The sequence below is a fragment of the Triticum dicoccoides genome, chromosome 1B (assembly GCF_002162155.2).
Source record: "Triticum dicoccoides isolate Atlit2015 ecotype Zavitan chromosome 1B, WEW_v2.0, whole genome shotgun sequence".
NCBI lineage: Eukaryota > Viridiplantae > Streptophyta > Magnoliopsida > Poales > Poaceae > Triticum > Triticum dicoccoides.
Window position 1 is genome coordinate 295,323,625 of NC_041381.1, and position 25,859 is coordinate 295,349,483.

General features: G+C 41.7%; 1 long non-coding RNA gene across 3 annotated transcripts; it reads left to right on the forward strand.

Annotated features, from left to right (window-relative positions):
- Nucleotides 1-18,378: 18,378 nt before the first annotated feature.
- On the forward strand, nt 18,379-22,929 carry LOC119331743. 3 transcript variants are annotated; one of them, XR_005160631.1, is made up of 6 exons: nt 18,379-18,840; nt 18,965-19,168; nt 19,262-19,375; nt 20,026-20,242; nt 21,103-21,192; nt 22,520-22,929. It is a non-coding gene; the product is annotated as an uncharacterized LOC119331743 (long non-coding RNA). The 3 variants fall into 3 exon arrangements; XR_005160629.1 differs by having other exon boundaries at nt 18,978-19,168; XR_005160632.1 differs by having other exon boundaries at nt 18,978-19,168; nt 19,268-19,375.
- Nucleotides 22,930-25,859: the final 2,930 nt, after the last annotated feature.

Here is a 25,859-nt window from a genome sequence, read left to right on the forward strand (position 1 = left end):
GTGGCACTACACGCTACCGGCAAAGGGGGATAACAACCAGGAATGTTTTCCCGAAGTTTGGCATTATCGGACAGATGAAACAGAGGGGAAAAGTTGCATGTTCCCTATGCTAGGGACATGTGGTAGACGAACGGGCTGCGTATTCGGATTCGTCTCGTCGTTCTGAGCAACTTTCATGTAGAAAACTTTTTCATCCGAGGTACGGTTTAATTTCTATGAATTTCAAAGTTTAAACAATATTATGAAATTATTATTAAATCTAAATGCAGTTATTGCAGCAGCATGATGTCATCATGACGCCAGCGGTCAACACTAACCGTTGACTGGTCAAACAAGGCAGTGGGGCCCGTCTGTCATAGGCACAGATTAATTAAACAATTTTAATTAGACAACCTAGTTAATTAGGGTAATTAATAGAGTTAATTAAGTTAAATAAATAAATAATTAGTTAATTAAATGTATTTTTAACTCCTCTTTTTTTACAGGGGCATGGGGCCCCTTGGTAGTGGCCTAGGGGCCAGCCGGGGCGGGCTAACGGGCGCATTGAAGGAAATATGCCCTAGAGGCAATAATAAAGTTATTATTTATTTCCTTATTTCATGATAAATGTTTATTATTCATGCTAGAATTGTATTAACCGGAAACATAATACATGTGTGAATACATAGACAAACATAGTGTCACTAGTATGCCTCTACTTGACTAGCTCATTAATCAAAGATGGTTATGTTTCCTAGCCATAGATATGTGTTGTCATTTGATTAACGGGATCACATCGTTAGGAGAATGATGTGATTGACTTGACCCATTCCGTTAGCTTAGCACTTGATCGTTTAGTATGTTGCTATTGCTTTCTTCATGACTTATACAAAGTTCCTATAACTATGAGATTATGCAACTCCCGTTTACTGGAGGAACACTTTGTGTGCTACCAAACGTCACAACGTAACTGGGTGATTATAAAGGATCTCTACAGGTGTCTCCAAAGGTACATGTTGAGTTGGCCTATTTTGAGATTAGGTTTTGTCACTCCGATTGTCGGAGAGGTATCTCTGGGCCCTCTCGGTAATGCACATCACTATAAGCCTTGCAAGCAATGTGACTAATGAGTTAGTTGCGAAATGATGCATTACATAGCGAGTAAAGAGACTTGCCGGTAACGAGATTGAACTAGGTATTGAGATACCGACGATCGAATCTCGGGCAAGTAACATACCGATGACAAAGGGAACAACATATGTTGTTATGCGGTTTGACCGATAAAGATCTTCGTAGAATATGTGGGAACCAATATGAGCATCCAGGTTCCGCTATTGGTTATTGACCGGAAACGTATCTCGGTCATGTCTACATAGTTCTCGAACCCGTAGGGTCCGCACGCTTAAGGTTTCGATGACAGTTATATTATGAGTTTATGAGTTTTGATGCACCGAAGGAGTTCAGAGTCCCGAATGAGATCGGGGACATGACGAGGAGTCTCGAAATGGTGGAGACGTAAATATCGATATATTGGACGACTATATTCGGACTTCGGAAAGGTTCCGAATGATTCGGGTATTTATCGGAGTACCGGAGAGTTACGGGAATTCGCCGGGGAGAAGTATTGGGCCTTATTGGGCCATACGGGAAAGAGAGAGGGGCTGCCTAGGGCAGGCCCCCCCCCCCCCCAAGGCCAGTCCGAATTGGACTAGGGGGAGGGGCCGCACCCCTCCTTCCTTCCCTTCTCTCTTCCCCTTCCTTCTCTCCTACTCCTACTAGGAAAGGAGGAGTCCTACTCCCGGTGGGAGTAGGACTCCCCCCTTGGGCGCGCCTCCTCCTCCTTGGCCGGCCTTCCTCACCTTGCTCCTTTATATACGAGGGCAGGGGGGCACCCCATGATACACAAGTTGATCTTCGTGATCGTTCCTTAGCCGTGTGCGGTGTCCCCCTCCACCATATTCCACCTCGGTCATATCGTTGCGGTGCTTAGGCGAAGCCCTGCGTCGGTAGAACATCATCATCGTCACCACGCCGTCGTGCTGACGGAAATCATCCCCGACACCCTGCTGGATCGGAGTCCGAGGATCGTCATCGAGCTGAACGTGTGCTGAACTCGAAGGTGCCGTACTTTCGGTACTTGGATCGGTCGGATCGTGAAGACGTACGACTACATCAACCGCGTTGTCATAATGCTTCCACTTATGGTCTACGAGGGTACGTGGACAACACTCTCCCCTCTCGTTGATATACATCACCATGATCTTGCGTGTGCGTAGGAAATTTTTTGAAATTACTACATAACCCAACAGTGGCATCTGAGCCAGGTTTTATGCGTAGATGTTATATGCACGAGTAGAACACAAGTGAGTTGTGGGCGATACAAGTCATACTACTTACCAGCATGTCATACTTTGGTTCGGCGGTATTGTTGGATGAAGCGGCCCGGACTGACATTACGTGTACGCTTATGCGAGACTCGTTTTACTGTCGTGCTTTGCACACAGGTGACTAGCGGGTGTCAGTTTCTCCAACTTTAGTTGAACCAAGTGTGGCTATGCCCGGTCCTTGCGAAGGTTAAAACAGCACTAACTTGACGAAATATCGTTGTGGTTTTGATGCGTAGGTAAGAACGGTTCTTGCTCAGCCCGTAGCAGCCACGTAAAACTTGCAACAACAAAGTAGAGGATGTCTAACTTGTTTTTGCAGGGCTTGTTGTGATGTGATATGGTCAAGACGTGATGAGATATAAATTGTTGTATGATATGATCATGATTTTGTTGAAGTTATCGGCAACTGGTAGAAGCCTTGTGGTTGTTTTTTTATTGCATAAGATGCAAGCGCCAAATAATTGCTTTACTTTATCGCTATGCGATAGCAATAGTTGCAAGAGCAATAGTTGGCGAGACGACCATGTGACGACACATTGATAAAAGATCAAGATGATGGAGATCATGGTGTCATGCCGGTGACGATAGAGATCATGACAGTACTTTGGAGATGGAGATCAAAGGCACAAGATGATCATGGCCATATCATGTCACATATTTTGATTGCATATGATGTTTATCTTTTATACATCTTATTTTGCTTAGTTTGACGGTAGCATTTTAAGATGATCTCTCACTAATTATCAAGAAGTGTTCTCCCTAAGTATGCACCATTGAGAAAGTTCTTCGTGCTGAGACACCACGTGATGATCGGGTGTGATAGGCTCTACGTTCAAATACAATGGGTGCAAAACAGTTGCACACACGGAATACTCAGGTTAAACTTGACGAGCCTAGCATATACAGATATGGCCTGGGAACACGGAGACCGAAAGGTCGAGCGTGAATCATATAGTAGATATGATCAACATAGTGATGTTCACCATTGAAAACTACTCCATCTCACGTGATGATCGGACATGGTTTAGTTGATTTGGATCACGTGATCACTTAGATGACTAGAGAGATGTGAAAGCACAAGTGCTCCCTAGGTGGTTTTGGTAATTAATGTCAACATATCTCTTGTTGAACTAACACTTTTATCTAGTATGTTTCAGATAAGTTCAACAATGGAATGGCATGGACTAAAGGATGTGGGAACTCCTTCAAGATGCTAAGGACAAAGGATTGGCTCAAGCTTCAAGCTCAAGACTCTTCATTTCATATTTTAGTGGTCCAAGATCACATTGAGTCTATAGGAAAAGCCAATACTATCAAGGAGGGATAAGGTGTTGCTTAATGAGCCTCTTGCTTCATGTGCTTAGTGATATGCTCCAAAACCCTCAACCACTTTCCCACTTCCACAAATGACCTAAACCTAAAGCCAAAATCGGTCACACCGATTCTTCCTATCCGGCGCCACCGATTTCAGATGTCATAGCCACTGCCGCAAACCCTAGGCAAATCGGTCTTACCGATAGGGATCTCGGTCTCACCGAGATGGGATTGTAATCTCTCTGTGTATGTCCATTACCAAAATCGGTCCCACCAAGTTTGAGCAATCGGTACTACCGAGATTACAATGCAAACTTCCTGGATTGACTCATTACCAAAATCGGTCCCACCGAGTTTGTGTAATCGGTCAAACCGAGTTTGCCTGGCCAACTCTCTGGAAAGCTTATTACCAAAATCGGTCTCACCGAGTTTGTGTAATCGGTCTTACCGAGATTACCTTATGCCCTAACCCTAACCGAATCGGTCTCACCGAGTTGCATTTCGGTCCCACCGAAAAACCTAATGGTCACATTATTTGCTAAATCGGTCTGACCGAGTTTAACGATTCGGTCCCACTGAGTTTGGTAGATTGTGTGTAATGGTTAGATTTTGTGTGGAGGCTATATATACCCCTCCACCTCCTCTTCATTCGTGGAGAGAGCCATCAGACTGAACCTACACTTCCAGCATACATTTTCTGAGAGAGAACTACCTATTCATGTGTTGAGGCCAAGATATTCCATTCCTACCACATGAATCTTGATCTCTAGCCTTCCCCAAGTTGCTTTCCACTCAAATCTTCTTTCCACCAGATCCAAAACCTATGAGAGAGAGTTGAGTGTTGGGGATACTATCATTTGAATCACAAGAGCAAGGAGTTAATCATCAACGCACCATTTGTTACTTCTTGGAGAGTGGTGTCTCCTAGATTGTCTAGGTGTCACTTGGGAGCCTCCGACAAGATTGTGGAGTTGAACCAAGGAGTTTGTAAGGGCAAGGAGATCGCCTACTTCGTGAAGATCTACCGCTAGTGAGGCAAGTCCTTCGTGGGCGACGGCCATGGTGGGATAGACAAGGTTGCTTCTTCGTGGACCCTTCATGGATGGAGCCCTCCGTGGACTCGCGCAAGCGTTACCCTTCGTGGGTTGAAGTCTCCATCAACGTGGATGTATGATAGCACCACCTATCGGAACCACGCCAAAAACATCAATGTCTCCAATTGCATTTGAATCCTCCAAACCCTTCCCTTTACATTCTTGCAAGTTGCATGCTTTACTTTCCGCTGCTCATATACTTTTTGCATGCTTGCTTGATATGTATTGTGAATGTTAAACTTGTGCCTAATCTCCACTTAAACCTAAGGAAACTTAAAAACTGCAACTTTGGTACCTAGTGTCTAATCACCCCCCTCTAGACACATCTTCTCAAGGTCCTACAAGTGGTATCAGAGCATTGGTCTCCATTGCCTTGGTTTAATCACCATTGGAGGAAGATGGATGAGTCTACTTTGGGGAGTCTTAGACATAGAGTGCCTATTCTTGATGGAGAGTATTTTTATGAGTGGAAAAATGAGATGCTTGTAATTTTCAATCAATATCATTTGAACAAGTACATTGCTAGCCCTTGTGCACCTTATGTTGATCCTATGCATCCTACCCATGATGAGTCAATTGACATGATTAGGAATCTTAGAACTGCCGAACTTATCATTAGAGGATTGCCTAGAAACTTGATTGGATGTTTGCCTACTCTTAAGTGTGCCTACACTATATGGAAATTTCTTGAGGAACGATTTCCAGATTATTCCTTGAAAAATCTTGATGAAATTCTTCATAAGTCTATTGCTTTGAGTAAGATGAATACTAGTGATCCTATGTTTGGTGATCGTCTATTTGAGCTTACGAACCTTATGCGTGCCAAAGGAAATGTTGGTATTATTAGTGATATTATTTCCGAAGCTATAAAAATTCATAAGCAAGATCATTGTCAAACTCATTCTAATGAATCACCCTCTCTAGGACTTGATCCACCACATGACGATGTTGAACATGGATACTATGATGAGGATGATGATAGTGACTTCAATCTTGATGATGCAATGAGACACTTTGGTCTTATGGCAAATCTTCGGGGATATACGTCAGGAGGAAAGGAATGGGTTCTTGATAGTGGATGTACCAATCACATGACCGGAGATAAAGACATGTTTTGTGAGCTTGCTGATAATGATAGTCCTCGAAAGTATGTCACTTTCAGTGACAACTCAAAGGGTAAGGTGGTTGGCCTCGGTAAGGTGGCCATATCACATGATAGCTCCATACAAAATGTCATGCTCGTTGAATCTCTTGGATACAACTTACTTTCAGTATCTAGACTTGCTGATTTTGGTTTCAATGTCCTATTTACTGAAGTAGATTGCCAAGTGTTTCGTCGAGACAATCATAAAATGGTCTTTACCGGTGTGCGTAGAGGTGATCTATACGTTGTTGATTTCACTAAAAAGGCCCAACCTAAAACTTGCTTCATTGCTAAATCCTCAAAAGGTTGGTTATGGCATAGACGATTAGGTCATGTTGGTATGCGAAACCTTGACAAGCTTATTAAAGGAAATCATATCCTTGGAGTTAATGATGTCATATTTGATAAGGATAGACTTTGCAGTGCTTGTCAGGCAGGTAAACGGGTGGAGGAAGGCATCCCGTGAAGAACATCATGACCACAAGGAGGCCACTTGAGCTACTACACATGGATCTTTTTGGTCCCAACTCTTACAAGAGTCTCGGTGGAAATTCTTTTGGTCTAGTTATAGTTGATGATTTTTCAAGATTTTTGTGGGTGTTCTTTCTCGATGATAAATCGCAGGTCCAAAAGATCTTCAAAAACTTTGCTAGGAAGGCCCAAAATCAATTTGAAGTGAAGATCAAGAAGGTTTGCAGCGACAATGGAACGGAGTTCAAGAACGCAAATGTGGACACCTTTCTTGATGAAGAAGGGATTTCATACGAGTTCTCGGCTACGTATACACCTCAACAAAACGGAGTTGTTGAGAGGAAGAACCGGACGCTCATCGAAATGGCGAGAACGATGCTTGATGAGTACAAGACGCCGAAGCACTTTTGGGCAGAAGTGGTTGAGACAGCTTGTCATGCAACAAATCGCTTGTATCTTCACAAGCTACTCGGCAAGACGGCATACGAGCTCCTCACCAGTAACAAACCCCAAGTTGGATACTTTTGAGTATTCGGCTCAAAGTGCTACATTCTTGATAAGCATCGTCATTCTAAATTTGCTCCTAAGTCTCATGAAGGTTTCCTACTAGGTTATGGCTCAAACTCTCACACTTACCGTGTCTACAACAATTTCACCCGAAAGGTTGAATAGACGGTAGATGTGAAGTTTGATGAATCTAACGGCTCGCAAGTAGAGCAATTGCCAATTGATGTAGGAGACAAAGATCCTTCGGAAGCAATCCAAGACTTGTCTATTGGCAAGGTCCGTCCAACGGAGGTGAAGGAGAGTACCTCGTCTGTCCAAGTGGAAGCTTCTACTTCACGACAAGGTGAACCAAGAGTTGGTACGGAAGCATCCACAAGTGGGACACACCAAGACGAAGAAAACGAGGAAGTGCATCAAGATGAACGCCAACAACCTCCTTCTCCACCACAACAAGAGAACGCCAACGCCAACAATGAAGAAGGCCAAGAAGAAGAACAAGATGAAGAAGATGTTCAGCGAAGACCCAAGCAAAAGCTTTCACGAGTTCGAGCAAGAATTGCTAAAGATCATCCCGTCGAGCAAATCTACAATGACATTCAAATCGGGAGAATCACTCGCTCTAAAACTCGTTTAGCTAACTTTTGTGAAAACTATTCTTTCATCTCTAGCATTGAACCTATGAAGGTTGAAGAAGCATTGGAAGATCCGGATTGGATAAATGCTATGCATGAAGAGCTAAACAACTTTGAGAGAAACCAAGTTTGGACATTGGTTGAGAAGCCCGACAACAACCACAACGTCATCGGTACCAAATGGGTGTTTCGCAACAAGCAAGATGAAGATGGACAAGTAGTTCACAACAAAGCACGTCTTGTCGCCCAAGGCTACACACAAGTCGAAGGTATGGACTATGGTGAGACTTATGCTCCCGTTGCTAGACTTGAGTCCATTCGCATCTTACTTGCCTATGCTAATCATCATGATATCACCTTGTACCAAATGGACATTAAAAGTGTTTTTCTAAATGGTGAAATAGAGGAGGAAGTTTATGTTAAGCAACCTCCTGGCTTTGTCAATCCTAAGAAACCCAATCATGTTTACAAACTTCACAAAGCTCTTTATGGTCTTAAACAAGCTCCTAGAGCATGATATAAATGCTTAACCAAGTTCCTTATTGAAAAAGGCTTTGAAATTGGGAAAATTGATTCTACTCTTTTTACTAAAAGGGTTAATGGAGAACTATTTGTGTGCCATATCTATGTTGATGATATTATATTTGGTTCGACTAACCCTCATTTTAGTGAAAAGTTTGGGAAGCTAATGTCGGAGAAGTTTGAGATGTCCATGATGAGTGAACTCAAATTCTTTCTTGGGTTGCAAATCAAGCAAACTAAGGAAGGTACCTTTGTTTCTCAAAGAAGTACACCAAGGACTTATTCAAGAAGTTCAATATGCAAGAATGCAAAGGTATGTCTACACCCATGCCTACTAGTGGACATATTGACTTGACCAAAGATAGTGAACCGGTTGATCAAAAGGTTTATCACTCTATGATTGGTTCATTATTATATCTATGTGCTTCACGTCCCGATATCATGCTAAGTGTGTGCATGTGTGCACGATATCAAGCTGCTCCTAAGGAATGTCATCTTAAGGCCGTGAAAAGGATAGTGAGATACTTAATCCATACACCAATTTTTGGCATTTGGTATCCTAAGAGGGCCTCTTTCGATCTTGTTGGCTATTCCGACTCGGACTATGCCGGAGACAAGGTTGATAGAAAGTCCACTTCGGGTACTTGTCAATTTCTTGGTAGATCTCTTGTGTCTTGGTCCTCCAAGAAACAAAACTCGGTATCCTTATCCACCGCCGAAGCGGAATATATTGCCGCTGGTTCATGTTGTGCTCAATTACTTTGGATGACCCAAACTCTTAAAGATTATGGGATATATGTGAGACATGTTCCATTGCTTTGCGACAATGAAAGTGCTATCAAAATTGGTCATAATCCTGTGCAACATTCTCGAACTAAGCATATTGAAGTTCGTCATCCTTTCATTCGAGATCATGTTGCTAAGGGTGACATTGATCTTAAGCATGTTCGCACCAAAAAGCAATTAGCGGATATATTCACTAAACCTCTTGATGAGAAAGTGTTTTGCAGGTTAAGAGGAGAATTGAACATCATTGATGCTTTAAACTTGGAGTAGAAACTCCATTGGGTACATGCAAGACATGAGCTTATGACTAATCCTTGATATCTCTCTTGTGATAGAAATCTTATATCTTGGATATATTTGCATCTTGCATATTATCTAACCCATGTAGGTACTTGGTGGAACCAAATTCCATGAGATTGTAATCTACTCATATCTTGAGCAATCTCTACATCACCAAGCTTCTACACTATGGTGGTTGAAAACAAGGAAGCACGGAACCATTCAAACATATCCTTTGATAAATTCTATGTTGAGCTTCATGATTGTCATTTTTGGATACACAAGTGCTCTTCCTTGCAAAGAACTAACCCATGTAGGTAGATGAACTCAAATTCCAAGTGGTGCTCCCAATTCTTGATGAGCTACATCAACCTTGAGCAACTCACACAAGTTCAACTACGTGGACAACACCACCAACCAAGGTATGTTATTCCATCTTAGAGAAGCTTTACTCCAAGTCATGAGCTAAAGCAACTCGACAAGATGCGAATACATTAAGATGCTTAAACGAAAAATGGCAACCCCATTTTGAGCTTAAACGATGAGTATGACCTATGATCAAGTGATCTCACTTGACTCCTAAGTCAATATACTCTAACATAGGTGACTCTGTCGCCGACCATCTCTAGATGAAGTTCTCTTGTGTTCTTTTCTGTGTTTTTGCATTTGTCTCATGCATATTTGTTTCCCCTTTCAAAAAAAAACTTTATCTAGATTTCTTTTTGTTTGCTCTGCATTTTCTGCATCCAATTCCTTGCATATCTTTCTGTCAATTCCTTGCAAATCTTTGTGAGATCTCACTAGTCTAGTGAGCTGAGGTGACAAATGTTTTCCCTGCAATGAACTCGGTTTCACTGATTTGTTGTCTTCGGTCCAACCGAATCCTTTCGGTACAACCGAAGCATATCACTCGGTGTCACCGATTTCACATCAGGAAAAATAGATTGCCACATATTCTATGTTTCTTTTGATCCAGCTCCACTCAATGAATCTTCTCCTCTACAAGCATCACATTTTTATCATTGCTTTGTGCTGTGTCTCAAGGACCAAACCCATTCGACGGATTCCAGAAAACCCTTCTTGGAAATTGATGTCAAAGGGGGAGAGAGAGAACATCAAAGCTTATCATTTACAGAGAGATCACATAAGAGAAAGAGTTTATCACCTCCTCAAGGGGGAGAGAGATCCTCAAGGGGGAGAGAGATCCTCAAGGGGGAGAGAGACCCTCAAAGGGGAGAGAGAGATCTCCAGGGGGAGAGAATACTTAAGTAGAAGTATTTCTCAAGGATCCCAGATGCTTGGTGTTCAAGAGGAGAGATGCCCACATGTCTTCTTGAGGGGAAAGACATGTTCATTTGATCTTTTGTGCTTATTTGCATTAGCTTGCATTAGCTTTGTTCATCATTCATATCTTTCAGCTCTGACTTTCTGTTCCCTATCTTCTCCCAGTATCCCATGCTAGATTCAGGGGGAGCAAGACATCTAAGGGAAAGAAATCAATTGAATTCATTGCATATCTTTACTCTTGGGGACATGTCTAATCCTACGTGGTACTTAGTACTCACTTTCTACATGTCATCCCAGTCTTGGTATTCTTGTGGTTTCTTCTGTTTGCTCTAGCTAGTAGATGTATCTGTGTTATCTAACCATGTTTACGCAAGTTCATTTCATCCTAAGCCAACTCAAGACTTCAAGGTAAGTATATGCATCACAATCATGTGTATGAGGAATTCTTGCTAATGTACATACTGTTTGCAAGAAGGACTCATGGGCATGAAGGTATTTTCTTTAATATCCTTTGCTCTGATGCATATGGCCAAGATACATGTAACACATTGCCTGCTCTATCATGGTTATGCTCTCACATGCTTCTATATTCCATATTATATGATTGCATACATGTAGGGGGAGCCTATGTTTGTTACATGTCTTTCCAAAGATTTACTTGCTACTCTTTATATCTTTATCTAAAGCTTTGATGTATGTTGTCATCAATTACCAAAAAGGGGGAGATTGAAAGCACAAGTGCTCCCTAGGTGGTTTTGGTAATTAATGTCAACATATCTCTTGTTGAACTAACACTTTTATCTAGTATGTTTCAGATAAGTTCAACAATGGAGTGGCATGGACTAAAGGATGTGGGAACTCCTTCAAGATGCTAAGGACAAAGGATTGGCTCAAGCTTCAAGCTCAAGACTCTTCATTTCATATTTTAGTGGTCCAAGATCACATTGAGTCTATAGGAAAAGCCAATACTATCAAGGAGGGATGAGGTGTTGCTTAATGAGCCTCTTGCTTCATGTGCTTAGTGATATGCTCCAAAACCCTCAACCACTTTCCCACTTCCACAAATGACCTAAACCTAAAGCCAAAACCGGTCACACCGATTCTTCCTATCCGGCGCCACCGATTTCAGATGTCATAGCCACTGCCACAAACCCTAGGCAAATCGGTCTTACCGATAGGGATCTCGGTCTCACCGAGATGGGATTGTAATATCTCTGTGTATGTCCATTACCAAAATCGGTCCCACCGAGTTTGAGCAATCAGTACTACCGAGATTACAATGCAAACTTCCTGGATTGACTCATTACAAAAATCGGTCCCACCGAGTTTGTGTAATCGGTCAAACCGAGTTTGCCTGACCAACTCTCTAGAAAGCTTATTACCAAAATCGGTCTCACCGAGTTTGTGTAATCAGTCTTATCGAGATTACATTATGCCCTAACCCTAACTGAATCGGTCTCACCAAGTTGCATTTTGGTCCCACCGAAAAACCTAACGGTCACATTATTTGCTAAATCGGTCTGACCGAGTTTAACGATTCGATCCCACCGAGTTTGGTAGATTGTGTGTAACGGTTAGATTTTGTGTGGAGGCTATATATACCCCTCCACCTCCTCTTCATTCGTGGAGAGAGCCATCAGACTGAACCTACACTTCCAGCATACATTTTCTGAGAGAGAACTACCTACTCATGTGTTGAGGCCAAGATATTCCATTCCTACCATATGAATCTTGATCTCTAGCCTTCCCCAAGTTGCTTTCCACTCAAATCTTCTTTCCACCAGATCCAAAACCTATGAGAGAGAGTTGAGTGTTGGGGAGACTATCATTTGAAGCACAAGAGCAAGGAGTTCATCATCAATGCACTATTTGTTACTTCTTGGAGAGTGGTGTCTCCTAGATTAGCTAGGTGTCACTTGGGAGCCTCCGACAAGATTGTGGAGTTGAACCAAGGAGTTTGTAAGGGCAAGGAGATCGCCTACTTCGTGAAGATCTACCGCTAGTGAGGCAAGTCCTTCATGGGCGACGGCCATGATGGGATAGACAAGGTTGCTTCTTCGTAGACCCTTCGTGGGTGGAGCCCTCTGTGGACTCGTGCAACCATTACCCTTTATGGGTTGAAGTCTCCATCAACGTGGATGTATGATAGCACCACCTATCTAAACCACGCCAAAAACATCCGTGTCTCCAATTGCGTTTGAATCCTCCAAACCCTTCCCTTTACATTCTTGCAAGTTGCATGATTTACTTTCCGCTGCTCATATACTCTTTGCATGCTTGCTTGATATGTATTGTGAATGTTAAACTTGTGCCTAATCTCCACTTAAACTTAAGGAAACTTAAAAACTGCAACTTTGGTACTTAGTGTCTAATCACCCCCCTCTAGACACCTCTTCTCAAGGTCCTACAAGATGTCTGTCTAAGTGGGAGTTCTTACGTAATATGATTAATTGAACTTTAATTTATCATGAACTTAGTCCTGGTAGTATTTTGCAAATTATGTTGTAGATCAATAGCTCGCGTTGTTGCTTCCCTATGTTTATTTTGATATGTTCCTAGAGAAAAACTATGTTGAAAATGTTAGTAGCAATGATGCGGATTGGATCCGTGATCTGAGGTTTGTCCTCATTGCTGCACAGAAGAATTATGTCTTTGATGCACCGCTAGGTGATAGACCTATTGCAGGAGCATATGCAGACGTTATGAACGTTTGGCTAGCTCAATATGATGACTACTTGATAGTTTAGTGCATCATGCTTAACGGCTTAGAATCGGGACTTCAAAGACGTTTTGAACGTCATGAACCATATGAGATGTTCCAGGAGTTGAAGTTAATATTTCAAGCAAATACTCGAGTTGAGAGATATGAAGTCTCCAACAAGTTCTATAGCTAAAAGATGGAGGAGAATCGCTCAACTAGTGAGCATGTGCTCAGATTGTCTGGGTACTACAATCGCTTGAATCAAGTGGGAGTTAATCTTCCAGATAAAATAGTGCTTGACAGAGTTCTCTAGTCACCATCACCAAGTTACTAGAACTTCGTGATGAACTATAGCATGCAAGGGATGACAAAAAAATTCCCGAGCTCTTCGTGATGTTAAAATCGACGAAGGTAGAAATCAAGAAAGAGCATCAAGTGTTGATGATTGACAAGACCACTAGTTTCAAGAAAAGGGCAAAGGGAAAGAAAGGGAAACTTCAAGTAGAATGGCAAACAAGTTGTCACTCCCGTGAAGAAGACCAAAGCTGGACCAAAGCCTGAAACTGAGTGCTTACACTGCAAAGGAAATGGTCACTGGAAGGGGAAATGCCCTGAATATTTGGTGGATAAGAAGGATGGCAAAGTGAACAAGGGTATATTTGATATACAGGTTATTGATGTGTGCCTTACTAGTGTTTATAGTAGCCCTTGAGTATTTGATACTTGTTCGGTTGCTAAGATTAGTAACTCGAAACAGGAGTTACATAATAAACAGAGACTAGTTGAAGGGGAAGTGACGATGAGTGTTGGAAGTAGTTCCAAGATTGATATGATCATCATCGCACACTCCCTATACTTTCGGGATTAGTGTTAAACCTAAATAAATGTTATTTGGCGTTTGCGTTGAGCATGAATATGATTTGATCATGTTTATTGCAATACGGTTATTCATTTAAAGTCAGAGAATAATTGTTGTTCTGTTTACATGAATAAAACCTTCAAATGGTCACACACCCAATGAAAATAGTTTGTTGGATCTCGATCGTAGTGATACACATATTCATAATATTGATGCCAAAAGATGCAAAGTTAATAATGATAGTGCAACTTATTTGTGGCACTGCCGTTTGGGTCATATCGGTGTAAAGCGCATGAAGAAACTCCATACAGATGGATTTTCGGAATCACTTGGTTATGAATCATTTGATGCTTGCGAACCGTGCCTTCTGGGCAAGATGACTAAAACTCCGTTCCCCGGAACAATGGAACGAGCTACTGACTTATTGGAAATAATACATACCGATGTATGCGATCCGATGAGTGTTAAGGCTCGCGGCGTGTATCATTATTTTCTGACCTTCACAGATGATTTGAGCAGATATGGGTATATCTACTTGATGAAACATAAGTCTGAAACATTTGAAAAGTTCAAAGAATTTCAGAGTGAAGTGGAAAATCATCATAACAAGAAAAATAAAGTTTGTACGATCTGATCGTGGAGACGAATATTTGAGTTACGAGTTTGGTCTTCATTTGAAACAATGTGAAATAGTTTCGCAACTCACGCCACCTGGAACACCACAATGTAATGGTGTGTCCGAACGTCGTAATCGTACTTTACTAGATATGTTGTGATCTATGATGTCTCTTATCGGTTTACCACTATCGTTTTGGGGTTATGCATTAGAGACAGCTGCATTCACGTTTAATAGGGCACCATCTAAATCCGTTGAGACGACACCGTATGAACTATGGTTTAGCAGTAAACCTGAGCTGTCGTTTCTTAAAGTTTGGAGTTGCGATGCTTATATGAAAAAGGTTTTCAACCTGATAAGCTCGAACCCAAATCGGAGAAGTGCGTCTTCATAGAATACCCAAAGAAAACTATTGGGTACACATTCTATCACAGATCCGAAGGCAAAAACATTCGTTGCTAAGAATGGATCCTTTCTAGAGAAGGAGTTTCTCTCGAAAGACGTGAGTGGGAGGAAAGTAGAGCTTGATAAGGTAATTGTACCTTCTCCCGAATTGGAAAGTAGTTCATCACAGAAACCAGTTCCAGTGATGCCTACACCGATTAGTGAGGAAGCTAATGATGATGATCATGAAACTTCGGATCAAGTTACTACCGAACCTCGTAGGTCTTTCAAAGTACAGTCCGCACCAGAGTGGTACGGTAATCCTGTTCTGAAAATCATGTTACTAGACCATAATGAACCTGCGAACTATGAGGAAGTGATGATGAGCCCAGATTCCGCAAAATGGCTTGAGGCCATGAAATCTGAGATGGGATCCATGTATGAGAACAAAGTGTGGACTTTGGTGAAGTTGCCCGATGATCGGCAAGCCATATTGTATAAATGGATCTTCAGGAGGAAGACAGACGCTGATAGTAGTGTTACTATCTATAAAGCTCGACTTGTCGTAAAAGGTTTTCGACAAGTTTAAGGTGTTGACTACAATGAGATTTTCTCAATTGTAGCAATGCTTAAGTCTGTCCGAATCATGTTAGCAATTGCCACATTTTATGAAATCTGGCAAATGGATGTCAAAATTGCATTCCTTAATGGTTTCCTTAAAGAAGAGTTGTATATGATGCAACCATAAGGTTTTGTCAATCCTAAAGGTGCTAACAAAATGTGCAGGCTCCAGCGATCCATCTATGGAGTGGTGCAAGCATCTCAGAGTTGGAATATACGCTTTGATAAGTTGATCAAAGCATATAGTTTTATACAGACTTGCGGTGAAGCCTGTATTTTACAATAAAGTGAGTGGGAGCTCTACCGCCTTCCTGATAAATATATGTGAGTAACATATTGTTGATCAGAAATGATGTAGAATTTTTCTGGAAAGCATAAAGGAGTATTTGAAAGGAGTTTTTTAAAATAAAGACCTCAGTAAAGCTACTTATATATTGAGCATCAAGATCTATTGAGATAGATCAAGACGCTTGATAAGTTTTTCAATAATTACATACCTTGTCAAGATTTTGAAATAGTTCAAAATGGAACAGTCAAAGAAAGAGTTCTTGCCTGTGTTGCAAAGGTGTGAAATTGAGTAAGACTCAAATCCCGACCACAACAGAAAATAGAAAAGGGAATGAAAGTCATTCCCTATGCTCAATCATAGGTTCTATAAAGTATTCTATGCTATGTACCAGACCTATTGTATACCTTGTTCTGAATTTGGCAAGAGAGTACAATAGTGATCTAGGAGTAGATCACTGGACATTGGTCAAGAATATCCTTAGTGAGGACTAAGGAAATATTTCTCAATTATGGAGGTGATAAAAGAGCCCGTCGTAAAGAGTTACATCGGCGCAAGCTTTCACACTGATCCAGATGACTCTAAGTCTCAATCTGGATACATATTGAAAGTGGGAGCAATTAGCTAGAGTAGCTCCGTGCATAGCGTTGTAGACATAGAATATTTGCAAAATACATACGGCTCTGAATGTGACAGACCCGTTGACTAAACTTCTCTCACAAGCAAAACATGATCACACCTTAGTACTCTTTGGATGTTAATCACATAGCAATGTGAACTAGATTATTGACTCTAGTAACCCTTTGGGTGTTGGTCACATGATGATGTAAACTATGAGTGTTAATCATATGCAGATATGAATATTGGTGTTAAATCACATGGCGATGTGAACTAGATTATTGACTCTAGTGCAAGTGGGAGACTGAAGGAAATATGCCCTAGAGGCAATAATAAAGTTATTATTTATTTCCTTATTTCATGATAAACTAGCGGGTGTACCCGCGCATTTGCGCGGCTAGGTTCCGATATATTTATATTTGCAATGAATGATTTACATTTTTCATATTTCAGTTTAGTCATTTGATTATTTTATTGACATTGTACGAAAATTTGTCGTTAATGAATAACAAACTCTTGCCTACTTTCAACTTTATTTTTTTGTGCTTTGGTTATTACCATGTATTTTTTTAGTTTTTTTTCGACCATTTTTTCCATTTCATGTCGTTCCATTACATGGCCATAATCCATTAGAAGAATGTTGAATTATGTATCAAATTATAATTAATTAAATATAAAATCTCTTTACATATTTTATTTGTGCATAATATGTTAAGGATACCGCTTATCGGGAACTTATCGGTCGACCCATGATAAAGGGTAAATCGGCCAATTTATCGGCATATCAGTCAATTTATCGCCATGTCGTCTGATTTGTCGGCTGATTTATCTTATCGGCCAGACAATGGTAAGCGATAAATCGGTCGATTTATCGGAATGTCGGAAGATATCTTGAACAGTAATAGATTTTTTTTGTAGAATATATATATGATATAATTTTTATCTGAATTTGTCGGTCGATTCATTAGGTTCTGCAATATTTCAAAGGGCAATCTTTCAAATATATATGTTAGAAAAGTACCAAAAAATAGTGTGCATTACATTAAGATAGAAAAAGGTCAACAATATACCTGATTGTGTTTTCTTGTATTTTTTTTATTTTTGTAAAGCTTCACACGCCTGAGCCAATTATTGTCGTAATTGTATCTTTGCTGCAAATCAAATCCTGTAGCGATTCTGGATTTTTTTGTAGCAAATTATTAGAGCATATCTTTGTATTGCTGCCATAACTTTATCAGCCTGTGTGTCAGTTTTAGTTCACCACAGAAGCTGGTACTATTTTCTCAAAGAAAATAGAGTTTATGTCAAGAGCCAAGGCAAGACGTGCGAGGATAGTTTATTTGAGTCAGTATTATAATTATATGCCTAAATGTAAAACAATGTAATAATGAATAAAAAATTATGAGGTTGCTTTGAATTGATGATAATAGTAGTTTTCCATGGAGAGCATTTACCTTCTAATCTGAAGTCTGGCAAGCCCGATTTGTGTGCAAGTTCTTCGTGCGATTCAATCTAAATCGGTTGTGACTAATCTTGTTGACTTTGTTTTTGACGGGTTGATGGTCCAAAGGTCTAGATGATACGGTCCCTTGGTTCACCGAAGTGTATGTTCCAGCTATTTAAGGGCAGTACGCTAACACGTGCTCGTATCAGCCTACCCGATAAGGAATAGGAACTGAGTTCCGATAAGGAGTAGTAACTGAATTGTTAACGATTACGGTATAAAGATAAAATTCCAAATCCAAGTTTACATACACCACGTATGAAGCCTATTTAGGCCCAGCAGTTTTGGTGGGTGCCCATGTTAGTCATTTAGTAAATTACCACCCCGTATAAACAACCCGTACAGGTCGTCATCTACGTAGAACTCTCATCTTTTATAAAAGAAAAATATCTCTCAGCTCAGTCAATCCCCACCAGCAACCTTATCCATCCGCCTGCACCATCTCTTCCATTATCCGACTGATGAAGATCTCGCCGCTTGCCATCACCGAACTAATTCCCAAACCATCGCGGCTGCACTTGTTGATTCATTTCTTCCAACTTCTCTTCGTCTGGCGCAGTTTGTGGTTGCGCGGAGTGCGCAGGCGCATTCTCAAGGATCTGGATCCTCGACGACCTCGTGGAGTCCGGCGGAGCGTTCTCAAGGGTTTCGGCCAAGGTGATGACATGGCCGACGGCTAGAGAACCATGGCAGAGGTGTTGTAGTTTGGTCCAATGGAGGAGGCTGTTACGGAACTCACCGAGTCATCCGCTGATGGTGAATTATTGGATCTGACTACAGTGAGATGCTGGCCTCCTCATTGTTCTTGCTGGCCTCCTCATTGTTCTTCCTGTCAAACTACTATTAAATGTAAGTGGAAACTGATGATTTGTATCCTTTATACTGAAGATTATTTCTTGTTTATTTTCTTAAACTGCAAAGGCCTTATCTTGTGTGTGTTAATATGTCACCTTGGATATTAATTTTGGTATAGGTTTGTTGTGCAGTGCTTGCGGTCATCGTGCTCCTCGCCGGATTGGTTGCGCTGGTAGTTGTTGTTGCTGCCGTCGCTCGCGTCGGTGTACTGGTCGCGCTGGTAGTTATTGTTGTTGCTACTGCCGTCGTGCGGCTCACCGGACCGCGGCTGGTGGTGGTTCTGCACTGCGTTTGACGTCGGCGGGCGCTGCAGGTTCTTGACGTATGTTGTCGTGATGTTTGATTAGGGTCTTCTGTGAATCTGTACCAAAACCATGCTTGTAATTTGTTGTTCCCTGTCTCTAATCAGGGACAGACGCAGTTATTCTGGTGGGAGCCGTGGCTATGTGATTCTGGCCGGCGTGCATGCATAGTCGGAGGACGCCGAGTCTTTCTTGATGCCGGCGACATCAGCTCATGTCAGCATGAGGTCTGCACGCTTACCTTGCCTTTCTCTCCTATTGCTGAATCTAATGTTCATGCTCATGTTCTTTTGGTCTTGCTAATGTTCTTGGTGCAACTGATTTCTAAACAATTGAGTGTTTTCCCAATAATTATTAGAAAAATTGTAGAGCCAAACTCTAGTATTGTAGTATGATTCTGCCTATTGTGCTCGCCTTGTACATATTTGCCGAAAATAGCATGTACATAAAGGAAACTACATGAAGAAAGTTAACTGTCTCTTTTGAACATTGGTACATTCAGACCCTTAATCTAATAATATCCTTCTTATCCTGGTCAATATCAAATACTCTTACTTATCTTGGTCGATATAAATAAATTGCCGTACTATTTATTTCATAAGCTACTGATCAACTAATTATCTAGATGACTAAGAACATTGGTAACATTCACATCCTTAATATAGTAAGTATCCTTCTTATCCTGATCGATATCAAGTACTCTTACTTATCATGGTTAATAAAAATATATTGTCGTACTATTTATTTCATAAGCTACAGATTCACTAATTATCTAGATAACATCCTTGTTCTCCTGGGCTTTGCTTTCCATACTTCATCTTCATCTTCAAGCATTGTATTTTTGGCTTTTGCCTTAACACGTTTCTTGTTCCCGCAGGCACCTTTGTCCTTTTGTTCAAGCATATTCGTCTCAGTGCATTCATCCTCTGAGCTATCTGATATTGCAACAGATCTAAGTCTCCTTTTATTGCCACTTCGGAGCACACGTGATGATGATGATACTTTGTCTTGACGCTTATCTTTGTTTCATGTAGTCCCATTGCTATCATTTGGCTCCTCTTTCACAGGCACCCGTTCGCATGAAAGTTCGCCAGGTGAAACTTTATTATTCTTTGACTGTAAACATATAGAATTTAAAAATTAGACACATCTCTAAAATCTGAAGTTTGTATATAGTTTTAAAAAATCATTCACCTTTCTATCCGGCATGTTCTGCTTCTTCATTAACACGGTGTCAACTTCATCATCCATCAATTCCTGTGCAACATATGTAAGATGAATTAGTTAAGGAATTCTGAAAATGGTAAAAATTTAATGCAACTTTACCTCCTCGGCTTTATTCTCCAAGTAGAGCATCTCAAGCTTATCATTAGGCATAAATGTTCTTTTTACTGCATAGTTTTGTGTGCCAAATGTGAGATTACTATCATTGAGATTGAACCGAAATATAAGTCTTTTTCCACATAATTGTTGAATAATTTTTGGCGCTTCTTCCGATTTCCCATCTAGTGTGTCCAGCAACTTAGATGCAGATGTATTAAGCAATCTTGCAGCCTCCTCGTCAAATAAAGTGCAACTTGTAGTAGATGTATGGTCACTAATTTGGAGTCGAACACGGTACCTAACATACAACTCATGTTAGTGGAGAGTAAATATAATATAACAGTTCTTGTTCATATTTTAGTAACATAATATGCTTACCGAGGTGTGACCTTTTCTGGATATATACCACAACTGTTGCAATAATACTTGTTGGTTTCTTTGGTAGCCAATTTGTGACACTTATCACATGACATGTACCACCATTGAATATTTTCTTGCAAACGATCTACTGTTGCTATTGCTGTGAAGACAAGATCCTAAAAAAAATCAACGTTAGCATTGGGGATTAAGAGACATATATAAGTACATTATGGTTTCGTTGTAACTAATATTGAATGAATTGTTAATGCAGGTCTTTAACTCATATCACAAAGATTGATGCCATTATTTATTGGAATTCTGAGGCATTACCTGGCCTGGCTGGTTTTCGTGCCTCATTGTAGTAAGTTCTTGAATGTTCTCCTCCTATAAAACATTTGTTCTTCTAATGTTCCTTGATTACTTCTATCTATACTAATCATTTTTGGTAAGGTTTCTTCTGTCGAGTCCCTGCACATGTATGAAGTAAATAAGAACATACAATCTTGAATGAACGTGAATCACTATTTATGAGTGGAAAAAAAATTGGTTGTGTTTCATACCTATCAAGAAGTTCTTGTGTTTCTGGTATATCTAGATCTATATATATTCTTGTGGCACTGGTTGACTTTACGCACAAACCTATTTAATCAGTCAGTTAGAATTTGTAAATGATAAGAATAACATGTAGGTTTTATGGACTTACCATTAAATCTCTGTACCATCGTTGATGTAATAATAAGGACAATTTGGCTGCCGATTACATCCTCGGTCAAAAAATAAGCAAACTTTCCCCACAACGTGATTCTGATTTTGTCACCCCTAAAGAAATTAATCTGAGAAGTTAGTGCACATGGGGGAGGTTTGGTTAAATTTGAGACATCCATATGCATATGCACTTACTCTGGCATTAGGATTTCAATCTCGCGGAGATATGAAGGTTGTGGGTTCTTCTTTGTTATTCTTGTCTCCACAGGCTTCATTTGTGTTAGTAGTCCAATGACATCTGTATATTTGGATATTAGTGATATAACAATTAGAAATAACAATTACTTGGAAGTCAAAATTACAACTGTAAACATACCTGAGCATTGTGTATCTTTTTCTGCTCTTTCTTCTAGTGTGTCCATGGTAGCAAACTCAAAGCAATAATCTAGAAAAACTTCTGAACATCCTTTTATCTCCTTTACCTTTGTATTGTATGCAAAAAATATTTTAATTACATTGCTCACTGGCCTATATTTTGTGGATCCCACAACCTTAAAATTGCTGAATGCATAAACTGAGTTCTCAATGATTTTTGATCTAAAAGTATCTATAAGATTCTTCCAGATAGTAGCATGGATTGTTTCACCTTGTCGAAAGAATCAAATATGTTTAGTAATTGTTGCTTCATCTGACAAAAAAATTCCAATTAATATATTAAAAAAAACCCTGCTCATCCATCAGTATCATATCTAGGCTAATAAGCTCATGGGCTGTAGGATTGACTGAATCCCACATTCTCATTACTTTCACTTGAATGTTCCAATTCTGTCCCCTTGTAGTTAAGTCGCTCAACTTCTTGTATGCCATAGTGTTATGTCTTCAAAATTAACAGGGAACAATTTGTTAGTTGAAATAGTATTTATGAAGATTCTATCCAGAAGAAGTAAGCTTACTAAATAACAATTACCAATCTGATGATGCAGACCAGAAGTGGTTTTGGGTCACTTCTTCCGACGTTGATTGGAGCAGTTGGGCGTAACTTCGTCGGGCGTCGAGTGTGCTTTGGCGTGACTTCGTCGGAAGTCGATTGAAGCGGTTGGAGGTGGCTTTTGGTGTGGATGTCGAGTCGCATGTGGCTTGTTCAAGTCGTGGTTGCTGACTTCTAATTGTTTGGTGGGTGCTTATCCGGCCGGCTGTACTTATATAATGGGTTGCGTTGAGGTGGCCGAGACCGTGTGGAGATCAGATTGTGAAGTTGTCTGTATTTGTTTCTATTTTGGAACTTTCCTCACGTGGTCTGGTGGTTGTCCTTATTTGTTTAAGTTCCTTATTTGTTTAGGTTTGACTATTATTTTTTCTTATCCTTGACCTATTGATGGAAAAATAATTTTTATTTGTGCAGGCTAGTTGATGTTTCGATGGACATGGATGTTTCTTTTAACTTGTGTGCACTATTTGTACGTGCCATGTTGTAATAGTTGTACGTGCACATATTTTTGGACGTAACGTTTGCATCTTTTAAACTCAGCCATCAACAAATAAATCGAAGGATCAAGAAATTTAATCTATGTGGACGCACGTGGTGTCTTGTTTGACTTCTGTTTTAATTAAATAATAGATAATAGATGTTTATTATTCATGCTAGAATTGTATTAACCGGAAACATAATACATGTGTGAATACATAGACAAACATAGTGTCACTAGTATGCCTCTACTTGACTAGCTTATTAATCAAAGATGGTTATGTTTCCTAGCCATAGACATGTGTTGTCATTTGATTAACGGGATCACATCATTAGAAGAATGATGTGATTGACTTGACCCATTCCGTTAGCTTAGCACTTGATCGTTTAGTATGTTGCTATTGCTTTCTTCATGACTTATACAAAGTTCCTATAACTATGAGATTATGCAACTCTCGTTTACTGGAGGAACACTTTGTGTGCTACCAAACGTCACAACGTAACTAGGTGGTTATAAAGGAGCTCTACAGGTGTCTCCAAAGGTACATGTTGAGTTGGCGTATTTCGAGATTAGGTTTTGTCACTCCGATTGTCGGAGAGGTATCTCTGGGCCCTCTCGGTAATGCACATCACTATAAGCCTTGCAAGCAATGTGACTAATGAGTTAGTTGCGAAATGATGCATTACATAACGAGTAAAGAGACTTGCCGGTAACGAGATTGAACTAGGTATTGAGATATCGACGATCGAATCTTGGGCAAGTAACATACCGATGACAAAGGGAACAACGTATGTTGTTATGAGGTTTGACCGATAAAGATCTTCGTAGAATATGTGGGAATCAATATGAGCATCCAGGTTCCGCTATTGGTTATTAACCGGAAACGTATCTCGGTCATGTCTACATAGTTCTCGAACCCGTAGGGTCCGCACGCTTAAGGTTTCGATGACAGTTATATTATGAGTTTATAAGTTTCGATGCACCGAAGGAGTTTGGAGTCCCGGATGAGATCGGGGACATGACGAGGAGTCTCAAAATGGTCGAGATGTAAAGATTGATATATTGGACGACTATATTCGGACTTCGAAAAGGTTCTGAATGATTCGGGTATTTATCGGAGTACCGGAGAGTTACGGGAATTCGCCGGGGAGAAGTATTGGGCCTTATTGGGCCATACGGGAAAGAGAGAGGGGCTGCCTAGGGCAGGACGCCCCCCCAAGGACTAGTCCGAATTGGACTAGAGGGAGGGGCCCGCACCCCTCCTTCCTTCCCTTCTCTCTTCCCCTTCCTTCTCTCCTACTCCTACTAGGAAAGGAGGAGTCCTACTCCCGGTGGGAGTAGGACTCCCCCCTTGGGCGCACCTCCTCCTCCTTGTCCGGCCCTCCTCCCCTTGCTCCTTTATATACGAGGGCAGGGGGGCACTCCATGACACACAAGTTGATCTTCGTGATCGTTCCTTAGCCGTGTGTGGTGCCCCCCTCCACCATATTCCACCTCAGTCATATCGTTGCGGTGCTTAGGCGAAGCCCTGCATCGGTAGAACATCATCATCGTCACCACGCCGTCGTGGTGATGGAACTCATCCCCGACACCCTGCTGGATCGGAGTCCGGGGATCATCATCAAGCTGAATGTGTGCTGAACTCGGAGGTGCCGTACTTTCGGTACTTGGATCGGTCGGATCGTGAAGACGTACGACTACATCAACCGCGTTGTCATAACGCTTCCGCTTACGGTCTGCGAGGGTACGTGGACAACACTCTCCCCTCTCGTTGCTATGCATTACCATGATCTTGCGTGTGCGTAGGATTTTTTTTGAAATTACTACATAACCCAACACGCATGCCCGAGAAGGGGCGAACCCGAGCATGGCGGGGTGCTGGCCATGGGCGCTGGCCACGGGAGCTGGCCGGGTCGGTGAGAGGGCACCGGGCGAGGGGCGTGGTCGCTGAGTGCCACCTCCGGCGAGGCCAGGCCGTAGAGGGACGCGGCGACTGGGGGAGTGACGCGGCAGAGCACGCGACGGGGGCGACAGGGCGGACGGCAGTAGGCCGAGGCGGGGGCAGGGGCTCGGCGGGGCGCAGCTGGGCCACCGGGGAAAGGAGCCAACGGGCAGGGCGAGACCGCGCAGGCGGGCGCGGCCAGGGAGCAGCGGGCGCGAGCGGGGGCACGCGCAGGCGGCCAAGGGCGTGGCCGTGCGTGGCCAGGGGCGCGCGGGAGGGCGGGCGATGACGTCGTGAGCACGAGCTCCGACGGCATCGGGCGCGATGGTGATGGCGGCCTACGGCAGTGGTTCAATGGGGAAAAATAGGGGGAACCGGAGCAGAAGCTCACAGCGATCCTGTAGAGGTGCTAAGTGGGCTCGGGGAGGGCTCGACGGTGCCGGAATAGAAGACGAATGCCGGCGGTGGTCCGAGGTTGAAGACGACCTCGAACGGGGCGTTGCGACGCCGCTGTGCTCGAACCGATGGTCGAGGTTGATGTCTACTACACAACCTTCTTCTTGTAGACGTTGTTGGGCCTGCAAGTGCACAAGTTTGTAGGACAGTAGCAAATTTCCCTCAAGTGGATGACCTAAGATTTATCAATCCGTAGGAGGCGTAGGATGAAGATGGTCTCTCTCAAACAACCCTGCAACCAAATAACAAAGAGTCTCTTGTGTCCCCAACACACCCAATACAATGGTAAATTGTATAAGTGCACTAGTTCGGTGAAGAGATGGTGATACAAGTGCAAAATAGATAGTAGATATAGGTTTTGTAATCTGAAATAATAAAAACAGCAAGGTAGCGAGCAGTAAAAGTGAGCGTAAATGGTATTGCAATGGTAGGAAACAAGGCCTAGGGTTCATACTTTCA